Source organism: Euprymna scolopes, chromosome 28 (genome assembly GCF_053919585.1).
Source record: "Euprymna scolopes isolate OS-2025 chromosome 28, ASM5391958v1, whole genome shotgun sequence".
Lineage (NCBI taxonomy): Eukaryota > Metazoa > Mollusca > Cephalopoda > Sepiida > Sepiolidae > Euprymna > Euprymna scolopes.
Window position 1 is genome coordinate 50,983,173 of NC_136509.1, and position 17,225 is coordinate 51,000,397.

At 37.5% G+C, this 17,225-nt stretch overlaps 1 protein-coding gene across 1 annotated transcript in view; it reads left to right on the forward strand.

Annotated features, from left to right (window-relative positions):
- The first annotated feature begins 11,482 nt into the window (after positions 1-11,482).
- Positions 11,483-17,225, forward strand: part of LOC145249613 (fatty-acid amide hydrolase 2-A-like) — a 139,205-nt gene continuing 133,462 nt past the window's right edge. Inside the window, exon 1 of the mRNA XM_080111338.1 lies at positions 11,483-11,820. The gene's annotated coding sequence lies outside the window, so the exon portion shown is untranslated. The remainder of the gene's footprint in view (positions 11,821-17,225) is intronic.

Genomic DNA, 17,225 nt, shown 5'->3' on the forward strand with positions numbered 1-17,225 from the left:
AAAAGAGAGTTTTGCCGTTATAAACGTGGGGATATCATAAAAAAGGTAGTGGATATTGAAAAAAATACATTTGCATTCAAAATGGAAGACTACTATGAAAGGCGATATCACCCATGGGCTTACCTAGTCAATGCAGGAGCCACTTCCCACATCATTAGAGATGAAAAGAAATTAAAAAATTTTGATACCACGTTCCAGTAAGAAAATCACTATATAGAGTTAGCAGACGAAACAAAAACCAGCGGCATAGTGTTAAAAAGAGGAAATGTTGAAATATGCCTACTAGACAAAAATGGAAACTGTTTTCCATCTGGCTACAATTTGGTTGTCTTCAAGTCCAATGTAAACAAATTCTTGATGAACCGTCCCCTTAAGTAATCTAATTTACCAAATTTCCACTACTAACGATTACTATACTATCCAATTGAGTACACTCGGTAACCCTTATCCTCGAGTGGCCTCCAGGCCTTTATAAGTGATGACCCCCCTATGTTAAAAAAAAAAAACTGCGTCACAGTTACCCTAAAAATAGCATTACTGATACCCTCCTATCTGCTACTAAAAATGGAGCAACAGTTATTTTTAAAGAAGACAAAGACGAACTCATGCATAAAAATGGTTCAAAGTCTAAAATATATGTAAATAAAAGACTGTATTATTTAATAAGAGGATGAAAGTGCTAAAGACAGCTGCCATCAATGCTATGATATCCACATGTGGCATAAAATAATCAGTCACTGTAACTACGACGACATAGCAAAACTACCTGTTGTAGTTCATGGGATGAAAAAAAAAAAATACCAGCAACAGAAACTGTGATATCTGACTTCAAGGAAAATTCCCCCAAAGTAGAAATAAACCCCCAACAACCAACCAGTATATTACATTTAGTGCACTCGGACTTAGCCGGCCCTATAGACCAGCAGATTTAAACAAAAACTTGATACGCTGTCTCATTCACCGATGATTTCTCTTGTGCTGTATTTTAAAAAAAAGTGACACTACACTCGCCGCCGAAAGATTCATTGTAGATATTTCTCCCTATGGCAAAATAAAAATACTGAGAGTTCAAATCAAATGACTTCCAAAAATTACTCTGCAAAAACAATATAAAACACAAAACCTTGGCACCATACTTATCTCACCAGAATGGAAGAGCCAAAAGAAATTGGTGAACACTGCTCAAAATGGCAAGATGCATGCTCGTAGAAAGTGGCTTACCCAAAACTTTATGGACTTATGCTGTTATGACATCCATAGTTATATGAAACAGATGCTTCAACAACCATTTAAAACTTCTTATTATGAGATAACCAGGAGAAAACCCGACCTCTCAAAAATGCACACTTTCGGTTCGGTGTGCTATACCTACTCTAACACAAAAGGAAAACTAAACCCAAACTGCTAGAGAGGGATATTTATCAGATATGACAGAAACATACCTAATCTACTGCCCAGAAAATGGAAAAGTGAAATTCGTCAACAACACTAGCGAACAACACACGCAAACCTCTCCACCGAGTGATAATGATGGAGGCCCTTCTCAAAGAGGTTTGACGAAAGATATAAAACTGGAAGAAAATCCAAAACAATCTAGTGTTCATGAACCATCCAATGCCATGGAAGAGGATAGCTATACACAGAGATAGCTAGAATGGGAACACAAGATACCCAGCTACTTAGAGGACTATGTAACAACAGTTCAAGACAAGAGTGGTCACACACTAATTAACGGCAATTACTGCTAAAAAACCACACATGGTGTACCACACATCTATAAAGAAGAGACAATCTCCCTAGTGGCACACTACTGGATCAAAGCAATGCAGGAGGAAATCAGTGCCCAAAAAGAAAATGACGTGTATTAGCTAAAATCTTTACCTAAAGGCAAAACGACAATCAGTGGTAGATGGGGATATGAAATTAAAGAAAACCCTGACGGATTCCCAAAATACAAGGAAAGATTCGTTGCAAGGGTCTATAATCAAACCGAAGGAGTAGTTTATACAGAGACTTTCTTCCCAACAGCCGACATCACATCAATCTGTATATTAATTGAAATGGTTACCCAATACAATCTCATCGTACATCAAATAGATGTAAAAACAGCATATCTTCATGTGCCAATTGATCATGAAATTTATATGGAGAAACCAGAGAGATTTTAAGTAAAATGGAAAACAGGCAAGAAACTAGTCTATGTTGAACAAATCCTTATACGGCCTAAAACAATCGGGTAAAAATTGGAACCAAACCCTGCGTAACAGTAGTAAAAATCATTATCATCTCATGGGTTGAAGATTTAATTATTGCAGTTGATAATAATGATTCACTAAACCCTACCAAGCAGATGCTGATGTTCGAATTTGAGATGAAAGACCTGGGAAAACTTGGCATTTCTTAGGGATAGATTTTAACATAACTGAAAGTTATATGCTCATGAGCCAGGAATGGTACATGATAAAAATACTGGAAAGGTTCGACATGCCCAGCCCAGGACAACACCATGTGAGCAAAAGTTGGATTTAACCGACAATAATCCCAATGACCTGATCGACCCCAGAAAATATTGTGAAGTTGTTGGTAGCTTAATTTACTTGATGATCTGTACCCGACCAGATATAAGCTATATTGTCTAGAAATTATCCCAACATTTATCCAAACTGCACCAACAGTACCCAAGCATGTACTGAGGTACATAAAGAGTACTATGCAATATCAATTGTGCTATGCAAAAACAAACGGCCAACTCTAGCTAATTGCGTACAGCAATGCTGATTGGGCATCAGATCAATGCAACAGACGCAGTACATCTGAGTACTGTTTCAGCTTGATAAAAAATGGCCTACCCGTTTTCTGGAAATCGAAAAGACAACCCACGGTAGCGTTATCCACATGCGAAGCTGAATATGTGGCATTAGCAAAGATCACTCAAGAAGGTATGTACCTCACACAACTACTTACAGAAATGGACTGATGTCAAAATACGCACCCATTAAGATATTTGAAGACAATCCAAGCGCTATAGCACTTTCCAGAAACCCTGTGCACTGACAAAAATGCAAACACATAGATATAAAATATCATTTTATCAAGGACAAAACAATGGTAACATAGAAATCATTTTATTGCCCTACAGACATGCTCGCAGACATTATGACCAAACCCCCAACTCGAGCAAAACTAGAAAAATTCAAAGGACTTTTATTCGGACAAGATCCATGCATAAATACGATGCTCTTACACATATATTTTATGGATATATATAAATATACACAATCATCATCATATATTGTCGCTCCATCTCTTCAACCAGCGGCGTGCGGTTTCATTACCAACACTGAGGTCTTCGTCCGTGCAGTTGGGCCCCAGTGGGCAAGATGTTAAAATGTGCTCGATCGTCTGAACTTGGGCACCACAGGGGCATTCACCAGTTGTAGAGTAACCCCACATGAGGAGGTTGTCGCCAGTTTTTGCAACTTTTGCCCTTGCCTTATTCAGAGTGACCCACTCCGAACGGGACAGGTGTGTGCCAGGTGGTAAGGTTTCACTGGGCTCTGGCAGTGCTATATTTGTAGACTTAGGGTCTACCTCTCTCCACATCTGCAGCCGGTAAGAGAATGTAGGAGTGTCCGGTAGTTCCTCCACTGTGGCAAAGCTTCGCCGGGACACAAGTCGTCTAGCCACCTCCGAGTAGCCATAGAGAGGGTGTCTGGGGTCTTTGAGTTGTTTAGTACGCTCAACTCTCGCAATTATATCCCGACGGACTTTAGGTGGTGGTATGCCACTTAATCGGTATAGGGCTGGTAGAGGTGTGCTTTTTAAGTTTCCGGTTATGATCCGGCAAGCTTTGTGGAGATCTGCGTCAATGTGGTGAGCATGGGCTGAGCGAGACCATACTGCAGCGCCATATTCAGCCGTGGAGTAACATAGGGCTAATGATGTTATCCTTAGCGTGTGTGGGTCTGCTCCCCAACTCGAGTTAGCCAGTATGTTGACTAAGTTAATTCGAGGCGCGATCTTCTTTCGGAGCTCGTCTATGTGTGTCTTGAAGGAGAGAGTTCGGTCCAGTGTGATGCCAAGGTTGACTGGATATGGTTCATTTACTAGCTCCTTACCTTCCCATTGGATCTTCAGCTTCCTGTTGGCTATGTGGTTGTTAAGGTGGAAACTACAAACTTTTGTTTTCCCAGGATTGGGATTGAGGAACCATTTCTTATAGTAGGAGGCTAGGGTTTTTAAGGCACTGGAGACAAAGACAAGAGCTTTGAAGCAATTGAATACACACAATAACATTCTAAGAACAAGTTGGGGTGTTGAAAGTCCAATAACTCATCTTATGATTATCTCCCTTTAATTAAAAAATCCCACAATCCCCTTTTCTTTGTGCCTTATAAAAATTCTTCTCTCTATCCGTCCACACATGCTTATATTTCCTCCTTTGAATTTCATCTCGTTTCTTATCTTTATTCCACCAAAAATGCACCACTTAACAAAAAAGACAATTAAAAGAATCATTTTTGGCATCAGAAAATAGGCAAAAATTTTCTGATTCTCAATAAATCATCCCAACACGAACTCTACAAAAAGCTTCTGTAATATTTTGTAGCAAATAAAACAAGAACACATATTAAAATGCATCTGTTTAACACATTTCGTGATGAAAACTAAATACAACAGACTGACGTCATACATTTAAAAAAAAAAACTGGTAAATATTCAATTATTAAAGCTATGCAGATTTAATACTAGAATTGTCCACATGGCGTAATGGTTATAAACCTTGGTTAACAGTTTTAAGAAACAATCTTCTGGGGGTTGAGGGTTCAATCTTCGATGTCGGTAATAATTGCCCAATCATGGTAGACAGAATAAGAGCAATCAAAGTGCATGGATTTAGTGAAAGGTCAGTTCAAAATTATGTATAAGTTTCTTGATTTCAACGAGAAATATTCGCAAGTTTTAAAAAATGCATCTGGAGAAGGTCAATAGTTACATTATAGACGCCTGTCTTAATGTGAATTGTTATAGAAACTCTTGTAATATTGGACGTCAGACAAAAAGAATTGTTAAGTGTTGAGACATTATGTTGAACAAAGATGGCGGTGAAGAATCAGTGCAGTTCCAATCTTGAGTGTTAAGTAATTCCTAGTAACAAAGATGGTGGTGAAGAATTAAATGCAGATTCGTAACAAAGACGACAGTGAACTGACTGAATCCAAAATTCGACAATTTTTATTGGAAGCTTCTGATTGGTTGTTTATTATAACTTGTAGTTATAAAAACGATCGTCGAAATCATTGGTGGCATACCCCATTAGGAATCTTTGTCACTTTGGTAAGGTATTTTTTCACTTGTGCCCACATTGTTCACTTTGTTGTTGTTGTTATTTTGTTGTTGTTGTTATTTTGTTGTTGTTGTTATTTTGTTGTTGTTGTTGTTATTTTGTTGTTGTTGTTGCCAATTTTTGATGGCGAATTTTTTTACATGCTGCTTTTTTCACTGTTATTTTTAACAGTATTTGGAAGTTTTTTTTAACCATTTTTTAACGGTTAAGCTATGGCTGCCCCCACGAGCCAGACGCCCATTGAAATTGATCATGTCGAGTCTGAAGATGCTACACACCTGGAGTAAACCACCTAAAGTGGAAATCAACGTCACAGATTTCTTAGAGCGGGCAAAACAATGCTTAAGCTATGTCACTGAAACTGGACTTACTGTGAACATCCCCAAATTGGAAGAGATTCAAAAATGTCTCTTGTACTATTCGTTATGGATCGCAAAACAAAATTCATAAGAGCTATGATGGAAATAATTCTTAATTTACTGGCAACAGCAGGATTTAGATCGCTGCGAGTAGTGAAAGGATATAACACTTGGAGTACTCTGTTTAACTCAACCGAAGAATGCCTGGCTATTTCTCAAAAAGAAGTAATAACGACCAACTATATTCTAAGAACCGAGTACCGGTTTTCCATGTACTGCATCATGTAGATGGCGAACACATCTGCGCATTTCTCCTAAAATTTGGAGAAATAGTCTCTATACAAAGTGACGATTTCCATGGAGTATGGGCCTTTGATATTTTGTTGAACAAGGAAAGCTTCACAAATATTCCTTTCTTCTTGGAGGTAGGGGAGGAAAAACTCCCCATAATCGTAGCAGGCAGGCAGCCAACCTGCTGGAGCTGTGGGGAAATTGACCACCTCACAACAGATTGTCCCCAGAAAAACTAGCAACAAACCCGAAGTCAAGAATAGGTCAACATTTGGGGATCCAGATGGCAGTAAAGGATCCCCGCCCTCTCCCCCAAGAGACGGATAAAGATAACTATGGACCAATCAAGGGAGGAGGCCATGTTGAAGAATGACTCTGGGAAAGCTAAATATATCGAAATTGTGAACCTCAAAAAGAAATTAGACGCCCAGCAAACAACCCCCAAATCACCGACCACTCCTCAATCTACTTCTCCAAAACATATTTCTAGCCCCATTATTCAGTCCCCAAAAAACAAATTACCCATTCTCCTGTTAAAATGCCTCCCCCAGTCACATCTCCTGTCCCCCAGAAACTCCCTAAACTGATGCCGCTGAGCCCTATTAAAAAGTCCCGCAAACAAGCCTCCTCTGTTCCGTCCAGGTCTACTACCCCACACAATACACCTCCTGCATCCCCCCGCAAAATCCTCTCTTGATACCCACACCCCCATGGATATTGAAAAAAAATGAAAAAAAGTAAAAAACCCTCTACTTCCCTGGAAAAGACATTTGTAATATTAACGATGCTGCAACGAACAATTCCACTAACTACAAAGGAATGGACCTAACAAAGTTAATTGAATTCAGAGAGGTAGCGGGTAAACCAATAGATGATCCCTCAAACTTTCCAAACGCCAAAAGGATGTTAACTGTTATTTGCAAAAAAGAAGAGGCAAAGGACCTTTGGTTAATGTTGGAGGAAGCCAACAAAGCTTTTAATTTCCCCAACCCCTTGATGATTTTCAAAGATTCGGACATCTGAAACCTAAGAAAATCTTGTGTTGGGAGGATCCCGGTTAAAATGCACTCCTCCCTGTATAGGATAGCAAAACTAACATATCCTTTGCATGTTGCCAGTATCTCTCGTGATGGACTCATCGACACACAGATGGGTACTTATTCCATCACGAGAGCTATCGGCACACTTATGACAGCGATGTTCGTTTCTGGTTCTCAACCCTAAGGCACAATCATCGATCTCAAGCTTGCTAGTGTGAATGCCCGAGGGCTGAGAGTCGACTCGCGAAAATGGTGCTTGAGTTTGGACCTGCAGCGCCTCGGAACGTGCGTTGTCTGAGACCTTTTTGGTTTACTCAGTGTACTTTAATTCTCACTCGAGAGAGGTCTCCTGGCTAGTTAAAATGTCTTTAGATGCGTCATATGACCTATGTTACATGGATCCGGAGGGAAGACTATGTGTTTTGGATGTTACCATAAAGGATAGAGCGTTTCGTTTTATTGGGGTTTATGTGCCCAATAGCCACGTTGTGCTGGCTGCCTTTTTTCGGCGAATCGAGCAGATCATGGATACTTCTCAAACAATTATCTTAGCGGGAGATTGGAACGCGGTCCTGGATCCCAAGTTAGATCGATTTGGGTTACCTTCTAGGGGTACTAACAGAGATCAGAATGCTGTTTTATTTCCTGAATTTGTGGATAAGTTTGATCTTATTGAAAAATTCCGAAATGAAAAGCCCCATGACTTAGTGTGGACTTGAACAGGTAGACGTGGCTCCAGTCCAGTACAACTCTCGAGTTATATCGACCGGTTCTTAGTTAAGCGAGTTGACATAGGGATTCTAAATTGTCCAAGTTTCCACAATATAGCTAACTTGGATCACAGACTTGTCCGTGTTTGGGTAAACTTAGATAGATCTAAGCCTAGATTGGCTGGTTATTGGAAGCTCAACACGTTGTTCAATGTGGAGGGCTTCCATGACGGGCTATTACTAACCCTACAGCGGGAATTGATGGGGGCTATCATTGGAAATAAGTGGTGGGTAAAAATTAAGGAAGCCATTAGGTCTTTTGCTGCCAACTTTAGTAAAAGACTCAACCTAGATTCTAGGGCAGCTAAAGCAACACTAGAGTCTAGATTAGATCGGGCGATGGAGGAGGGGAATAATGCTAGCATTAATATAATTAAGGCTCAGCTTGCCTCCTTTACTGAAAAGGAGCACCAAGCTTTAGTGATTAGGGCTAGGTTAAAAAGAATGCCCCAGGAAGCAACAAACATTGCAGAGGATTTTTGGCAAGCTGCTGATAGGCACATCGCTCGTGCCACATTGCCGGACATGCGTACCGTGACCACAAACGAGGATGTGCTGGAGGCGTTTAGATCTAATTTCCAGGAGCTTTTATCCATGGAACCCCATCTGTCATTAGAACAGTTCGACACCTATTTGGCTGACTTTTCTTGTCTTTCCACGACCGAAGTGGCTAGGTGCAAAGGTGGCATAACGGAGGATGAAGTCATTGAAGCCCTAAAGTCACCGGGGATCGATGGTCTGTCCTACGAAGTGTATTTGAGGTTGTCGCACATCTTTGTTCCCTTGCTGACGGTTTTATTTAACTCATGGTTTAGGAACGGCCCAATCCCCAAGTACTTTACCATGGGTGTGATAAAACTTGTTCGCAAAAGCAAAAGCAAAGATGGTGGGGATGGGTTAGGTAATTATTGGCCCTTAACGATGCTTAATGCTGAGTTAAAGATTTTGGCCAAGATTCTTGCAAATCGTCTGCACCTTGTCCTGGCTTGTCTTATTAGCCCCGAGCAAATGTGTGCCGTGAAGGGCAGGACAATCCAGGATAACTCGCACACAATACGCTTGATGATAGAAAAAGTCGACACTGAGACCGCACCGATCATTTTAGATCAGTACAAAGCCTTCGATAGGGTTGACTATCAGTACTTGGGGGCTGTTTTGTTGGCGGCTGGTTTTGGCCCGCAATTTTGCTCGTGGGTTCATCTTCTCTATGCTAACCCCGCGGTGATGGTAGAAGTGAATGGGAAGAGGTCGAGACCCTTCAGTTTCTCATGATCAATTCATCAGAATTGCTTTGCTAGGTGCTGATGCCCAGGTAAAGTACTCCACCTATGTCGACGACATAACTGTGCTTGTAACGAGCAATGCTGAGATTAGCATCATTGGTGTAGAAATTAGATTGTATGAAACGGTAACAGGAGCCAAAATTAACTGCGACAAGTCTTCGGGTTTGCGCATCGGTGCCTGGAGGGGTATGCCCCTTCAGGGACCCTTTAGTTGGAGCGACGGACCTTGCAAGATACTCGGTGTCTGGTTTGGTCCTGACCTCCAGCTGGAGAAAAATTGGTCAGAGGTTGTGAAAGCGGTTCGATCTGCAGCTGCGCTGTGGATCAATAGAAACCTTTCATTAAAGGGGAGAGCGGAGGTGTGTAATACCCACATCTATCCAATCTTTATCGTCTATCAGTGCTTCCAATCCCGTCAGATGCACTGCTATATTTGCAGAGGGCTCTTTTCAACTTTTTATGGCTTGGAAAGACCACTATGGTCTGTCGTGATATCTGTTATCTCTGTCCTTCTGAAGGCAGTCTAGGTATGCCAAACATGAAGATTCAGCTCCACACGCTATGACTCTAGAATTTTGAGTAGCAAAAACGAACGTCAGCTCTGACTCGTTTTTTAGTCCAGAGTAGGTCATGTTTTAGACTAGAGTAGGACCAGTTTTGTAGGCTTTTGTGTTCATAACCTAGCTAGTGTGTGATAGCGATCATTAGGCCCCATTGTTTTTTTTTTTTGTTGTTGTTTTTAGCCCCATTCCCCTCCCCAATTAAGTGACAGATCGCTTGATTCACCAGAGATGCGGGTTCCCTTTCAAAGTTTTCGTAAGAGGTGTTGATAATAAAGCGTCCGGGCCCGCAATCACCCTTTCGCATGGCGAAGCGGCGTATCTGCCACAGTTTAGTAACAGGGGTGTCTTTTGTTACTAACATTGTAAATATTTTATTTCTATTTTTGTACATAAAATTTTTATTTTCCAAACCCCCTTTTTCTTATGGGTTTTAATTAGGCTACCGCGGTATGATGTTCTTATGGTGATTAACGAAGGATTTATATGCTGATGGATGTATAGTATGAATGTGGTATTGTGGTGAAAGTAGAGTGAAAGTAGGAACTCGTTAGGTTAGATTAGTTAGCTTTAAACAGAGAAGACCGCCCTTTCCCCTCCCCCATGTTCGGCCTTGTGCCAAATTTTTCTATTTTTACCTTTTTGTTTGTAAAAATTTGAAAATAAATATTTACCCCATTAGGAGTCAAAAACATCTTAACAAGAATACAAACAACAAGATATATTTATTTGAGTGACCTACACCATGAGTGTAGATGGCTGAAAGTTGAGACAGTGTCAGAGTGATGAGAGGTATTAAGTAAGAAAGTTTGTGGGCTGCCGCTTTTCTTCAAGAGTGGAGAATCGCCTTGCTTGGCTGTCCAGTGGACAAAGATAGGAAAGAGGAAAGGGGGCGCCTTTCTTCATTAGTTTTAGGAAACTCTCTGGGTTTGCTGCTTAAATCTTACAGAGTGAAGTAACAGCCCTTTAAGGGTTGGCTAAAATTAATGCACTCTGGAAGCTTATTAGTGTTCATGTAACCAAATCACCTTGTAGGGACTTTCTTTGCCAAAGAAAATAAATGTTAATGTTTACGGCTGCTATAACAGACCAGTTGAAAAAGTATAGTGATATTGTATGGAGATGTGTAAAAATAATGTTCAAAATGGCATTTTCCACAAAGTTAAATTAAGCACGAGAATAGAAAACCCCATTAGAATTTAGGGTTATGTAAAAAATATACTTTTCTTTTTACTAAAACTCCATTTTTTATTCATCAATCATAAAGGCTAGTAAAATATCCTGGATAAATTCACCTTTTTACTGCATCAGAAAAAAAAGTATGTAGTTTTTTTTGTCGATATAGTAGATTAAATACATCCTCAGCCCACCTTAAAGATTTTTTGCATCGAATTTACTTTAATTTTCTGATTTTTATTAACGTTAACTGGTTCCAGGAACAGAATTTATCTCCTATAGTAATTCTTTATATTTTTAATTTGATTATGTGCACTGAAAGCTAGATTGAACAAAAAAAATGGGGGGACCATTTTATGTTAAAAATTGCTGGGTTTTTTTTTTTAGTTTTTTTTTTTTTTTGGTTTATTGTTATTTGTCAAGTTTTTCTATGTGTTCAGACATAATCGCCTACAAAAAGTGGAATCTCATTTCTTGTTTTAGGAGGGGGAGATTTAGCTGAGAGTTCATCTACAATATTACTAAATTTAATTTTTTTAAGTTAAAATGGTGCAACAAAAACTATTATAAACAAATTGCATAAGTTATGAAATTATCATGATTTATTAATTAGTGAGTGTGTGACAGAGAAAGAGAGAGTGAAAGAAAGAGAGTGAGAGAGGGAAAGCAGGAAAAGAGAGAGAGAATAATCCACTTTCCAGCCATGAAAACGTGTGACTCTATCTTTATCAATTTTAACCTTTATCATCCTTCAACGATATCTATTTTAATGAAGCTACAAAATACCGATTGGTTCTTCCAAATCTTGAGAAATAAGCCTTAAAGAGTTGCTGGTTTGTTCATACTTAATTTAGGCATTTTAGTTTGTTTCGCTTCTTTTTACTAAACCAAACCGGACTAAGGGAACTGAAACCGGTGTTAAAGACAACACTCCCACCAGCCCGTCCAAGGGAGATAAGAAAAGGTCCAGGGAATTGGAAAATTTACACTCCAGGTAAGAAAAATTTCATATACAAAGAATCTTTTGCTTTTCGAATTTACTTTAGCAAAAGATAATGTTCGCCCCATCCACCTCTAATCCAGGATATTGCCACGATTTCCATATTTGCACAAAATGGAACCAAGTAAAAATTACAGTTTAATTATGCAAATTTAACAACGAAAGAAAAAAAAAATGAATTCAGTGACATTTCGCTTGTCCTTTTGTCTAAGAAAATGACAAAATGTAGTATCAGTTTTAGTACTACACTTCATCTTTTCTATCCTCGTTCAGTGAATAACAAATCCTTCTAGATCGAGGTAATATTTAGTATTATTCATTTATTTATTTATTGCTGTTTGCTGTTCCCATCTTGATTGCTCCATTTTGGGGAGCTGGATTTTTCCCACATTAAAAATCGGTCGTGTGTCCTCGTAGGGAAGCATTAAGTAAATGGGGATATTTTGGTTCCCTTATGCTATAGAGATTCTCCTATTCTACCCATATATCTATTTATAAAATTATCAGTCAAGATATCTATTTCTTATTTACGTAACTTTAATAAATACCTTTTTTTTTCTTTATTTTTTATGACGTGCCCCAGCGCTCCCAACCACGCCATGTTAAGAACAGCTTTCGGAATAAACCCCTCCAAACTCTCCATGTTAAGAACGGCTTTCGAGGTTGGGGAGTGTTTATTTCAAAAGCCGTTCTTAACACGGGGAGATTGGGGTGTTTATAATACGCCCCACTGGGGCACGTCGTAAAAATTACCGAAAGTCCTTTCATATTAAAAAAAAATAAAATGAATATATATTTATTTAATTCATCTAAGCTCGCTTCCCAGGCAACGCTCGGGTAAATAACCAGTTTTGAATAAAATTTTATTTCTTATCCTTTTAAGTTTTTTGTTTTTTTTTTAAGCGCTGAAAATCAAACTGCCATTCAATGTTGTAATCGCTGGCGGCCATGTCGATCTTTTTTTCTTGCACTAAAATTATTTAAAAATCTTCTTGAAATGTTATTACTAGGGCTAGGACGACAGCATATTCTTTTGTGTATCTTATATGTTTTTATATAGCGTGGATGTGGTTCTCGGTTGATTAACTATGTCGGATATATACTCGAGAGTCAAAACAATGAAAAGAGCTGTTGTCATTGCCCTAGTTATTACACATAAAACAACCCTACGCACGCGCGCACACAATCTTAACGATTTTAAAGAATGATAAAATATTGACGAGTGAAAAAAATGAAATAAAACTTCAATTTAATATACGTAAATATATATATATATATATATATATATATATATATATATATATATATATATACTTTTCTTTTTTTTCTCATCATAAAATTGTGTTTACTTTTGCCGAACTAAACTTAAAACTTGGAAAAACAGTTCGGTTCAAATTCATCAGAAGTATCCAAATATTTAATTATCGTTCTCCTTAAATATTAAAATGTCTTTAAATTAAATGAATTCATAATAATTAATCTCTTGTCTTCTAGTCTTAGAATATAAATTTAAAAAAAAGATGTTATTTTGAGATATGGACGATTTCTTTTCTAAAATTTCAAGCTGTAATTTTAATTAATTATTATTTATGTATTTGAAAATGCAAAAAAATATAAAGTATAAATGTTTATCCTCAAGTTTCGCATTCCCCATGTTGACGAAGGCTTTCTATTAAAAATATATTCATGAAACTAGGTGTTATTATTTTATTTTAAAAAAAATCGAACATCATAAAAGAAAACGTGGGAGAGATCTTTAAAATTATTTATTTATCTATTACGTCGATAGGACTGCAGAAAGCCTCTTGTAAGCTTTTGTCAACACCGGAATGCGAAGAAGGTAACCGTAGTGATATGCAGAAGAATAGGCGACACGAAGTCCGTAGCAAACAGTGTTAGATAAATATTTTTTTATTTGACATTGTTTGCTGCGGACTTCGAGTCGCCTATTCTTCCGAATCATCATAGCCGTGTATATTCGTACACAATAAATTTACTTTACCATTGCTTGCTTCAGCATTTTTATTTTCATTCTATGTCTCTTTTGTTATGGATTTTTCAGTTTGTTTTTCTGATGAAAACTCATAAAGCTGTCGGTTTTTCTTTACAATTGCCCCAGCCCCACCATTAAAACAATTCCAAAATGTCTTATTTTAAAAAAGAATGTAATGTTTTTTGTCTTCGTTACTCAAATAGTTCAGAGCGCTTCTAGTGAATTGGATCTCTGTGCATTTTGATAATAAACATGTATTTTTTAATTCAATTTATTTTTAAAATCTTTCCAGATTGTGTCGCTGTGTTGCTTAAACTATGGTAGCCGAAAACACTTTCTATTTCGACGATTTATGAAGCTTAAACATCAAGTATTAGTTTGCGTTTTGTGCTGCCATAGTTTTCATACAAACAACATGGCGACAACCGTAATGTTTATAAGTAGATAAAGTAAAAACTAATTTTTATAGAAATACAGCATTGCAGCAAGATATTATAAATTTATGTATGACTCTTTTTAGAAAATGAAATTATTTTTGTAAATTTTCGTTTTTATTTGTTCATTTTTGTAAATCTTTGCTTTTTATTTATTTATTTTTTTTAATTATTGTATTGTTTATGTTTTGGCATTGATATTATAACGAATTAATAATTTTACAATACAAAAATAAATAAAAATAATATTTTAAAAATGCATTTTTATGACGGGGTGATTGTAAAGTTAACAGATACAGTTTTTGTTTTTCAAGTTAATTAATTTCAATTATTATTTTATTTTCTTTCTTCATTCATTTCTATTAATGTATTTGTCGATCAGGCGAAGACACGGTTGGACGAATTGAATAATAAATAAAACAAATACCCCTCCAAAAAGCAGAATATTTATATATGTATGTAAGTAATAACAGCACAATAGAAGTATTTAGTATTATCATTTGTACAAAAACACCTACGTACACTGAACATTTTCGAATTCACAAAGACTAGCAAGACTCTTTGTCTTTTGTTTTGTGTTATATAAATCCTGTCAAACTCCACAATTAGCTTTAGGTTTTGCTAATTTGCATATTTATTTTTATTTTATAAGCGGCTAATAAATTAATATTCGCGGACTTGCCCCCCCCCCTAAAATGCGTCCCCCCCTCCACTTATTTAAAACTTTTTCCGACGATTATCATAGATAATCTTAACTATCATATCAACAGAAAAAGAATTGATAAAAAATAAAGTCAATGAATTTTAAGAAGGGGGTTCAATTTCTTGTTATGACGTTCTACTTACTTGCCTCCTTACATCTCTTTACCGACGTGTCACGTGACTTTGATAATTAACAAAACTAAAACACGACCTAATGGTCCCGTGTTAAATTAAATATATTTCGGGATCAGTAGGAGACATTTTTATTTATTTTTTATTGTTTTTGTTTTGTTTTGTTTTTTTTACCGTTTGTTGTAAGGGAATTTAAGAAAATCTTACAGTGACTAATCATGTGACACGTCTGTAAAGAGATGTACAGTCAAGGAGCAAGTTAAGTCTGAAATCTGTGATAAACGTTGGAAAAAGGTGAAGAAAAAAACGCATTTTAAGTAGGGGCACTCTCGTACAGGTTCGCCTTAATATTTACACTTGTAATTTTGCATTGTCATATTTTCTTACATACACAATATTTTCGCCGATAATAAAGCGTATAATGCCACTGGGATAGATATTACACTTAGAAATATTTATTCCCTCAAAACAAGTTAGGCATAAGGTCATCAAAGGTGTAGGGAAAATAAGGGTTAATGATTGTTGGTCAAAAATGGTTATCCTACTCTTAATTAGAATCATCTCGGTTACCACAATACCACATTTACTCTAGGGACCATCCTACTTAATTGGTTTAGATCTTTTATTTTCATAAATATAGTTATATATATATATAAAGAAATTCATTGAAGTATAATGAGAAAAGAATTGCTAAAAACCAGTTAGTAAGACCTTTCCAAGCCTTTCTGCCCATGATTTTCTGATTTATTTAAAACCAAAAACAAGCAGGTCAATTTTTAAATGGGAGTTGGATCATAGTGGGAGAAAAAAAAGAAAATCTGAGTGTAGTTTCGAGAATGGATGGTGTCCTTCCAAGATAAATCCAATTTGGGATTAAAAGTAGCAAATGGGCATCTTGGAGGATTTCTAATAGCAAGGCAGAGAGTAACATTCATTAGACTAGCTAGGAGGCTAAACTTGCTGAAGGGCTAGGCTCCAATAGGACCAGGAACTGTATACACCATTCTCAGGCTGGAGCACATACTCATACGTGATCCCTTTTCATAGACACAAGCTCGCTATCTGTTCTGACAAAGAATATAATCTTTTTCCATCATATCTGATCTTGACCTTCAGTAGCTTGAAGAAAGTGATTAGATCTGGATCAGCAAAGAATTAACCCCCTTGATCATCTCCCAGATACGGTACCCATACCACCATTCACACTTCAGCCAAACTCGCAAGAAACACCATTTTTCTCTTCCTATTCTGTAGCGACCAGACGCCCATGATTATATGTTTAGCAGTAGAGGATGCTTGGGATTGATACGAGCCATCACTTTATTGAAATACCCCCAACATTCTTTACAGCATTGAAAGAAAGCATGAACAAACGTTTCTTCTTCAAGCATATCGTAGCAAATTAAGGTGCCAATTGCCAAGTTAGAAAGAATTCAGAGTTGTTGAGATGACTCGTCTTTGGCGCACAACTCCATTCAGAGTGTACCCTCCAACCATCTGAACTGCTCGATGAATGGATTTGTCAACTCTACTCCCTCCCCATTATTCTTTTCTAAAAGACTGAGAAAGGTCACTGAACTAAAGAAGCTTTTTTAGTGTGGTTCAACATTCTCTGAAGAATTTTGATCTATGATGGTCCTCAACTAAATAGTCAAGAATGAGGTTGGTAAAGACGTTATCAACTGCAGGATTCTTCCTCTGTCAAAGTTTGACTCGGAAAGCCAATCTCTTGGTGTGTCGATAACACTTCAAGTTGGGCATATCTTAGTCTCCCTCACATGTATGTTGAAAACAAACCTGTCTGTGGTCCAGTGCCTCCCCCTATCTGAGAGAAGTGAGGACAGAAGAAACCAGAGGACCTTTAGTATGACCAATTGGTAAAGGATGAAAAGAAAGACGTAAATGATGTTCACATCACCTGAGGAGATTTTCCTTTTAAGCCAAGTATTAACTGAGACTGTGACCTTTGATTGTATCTCCGACCAATTCCTCTCAAGCTGGAGGCCGGATACCACATGCCAAGGATTCAAATCTAGCCATCTTTCTAGCAGAAAAGAACTGGAAAGGTAGTGCCATTGCATCTAGCCACAGGCTAATTGAGTTTTTTTGTTTTGTAACATATGAACCTCACTATCATT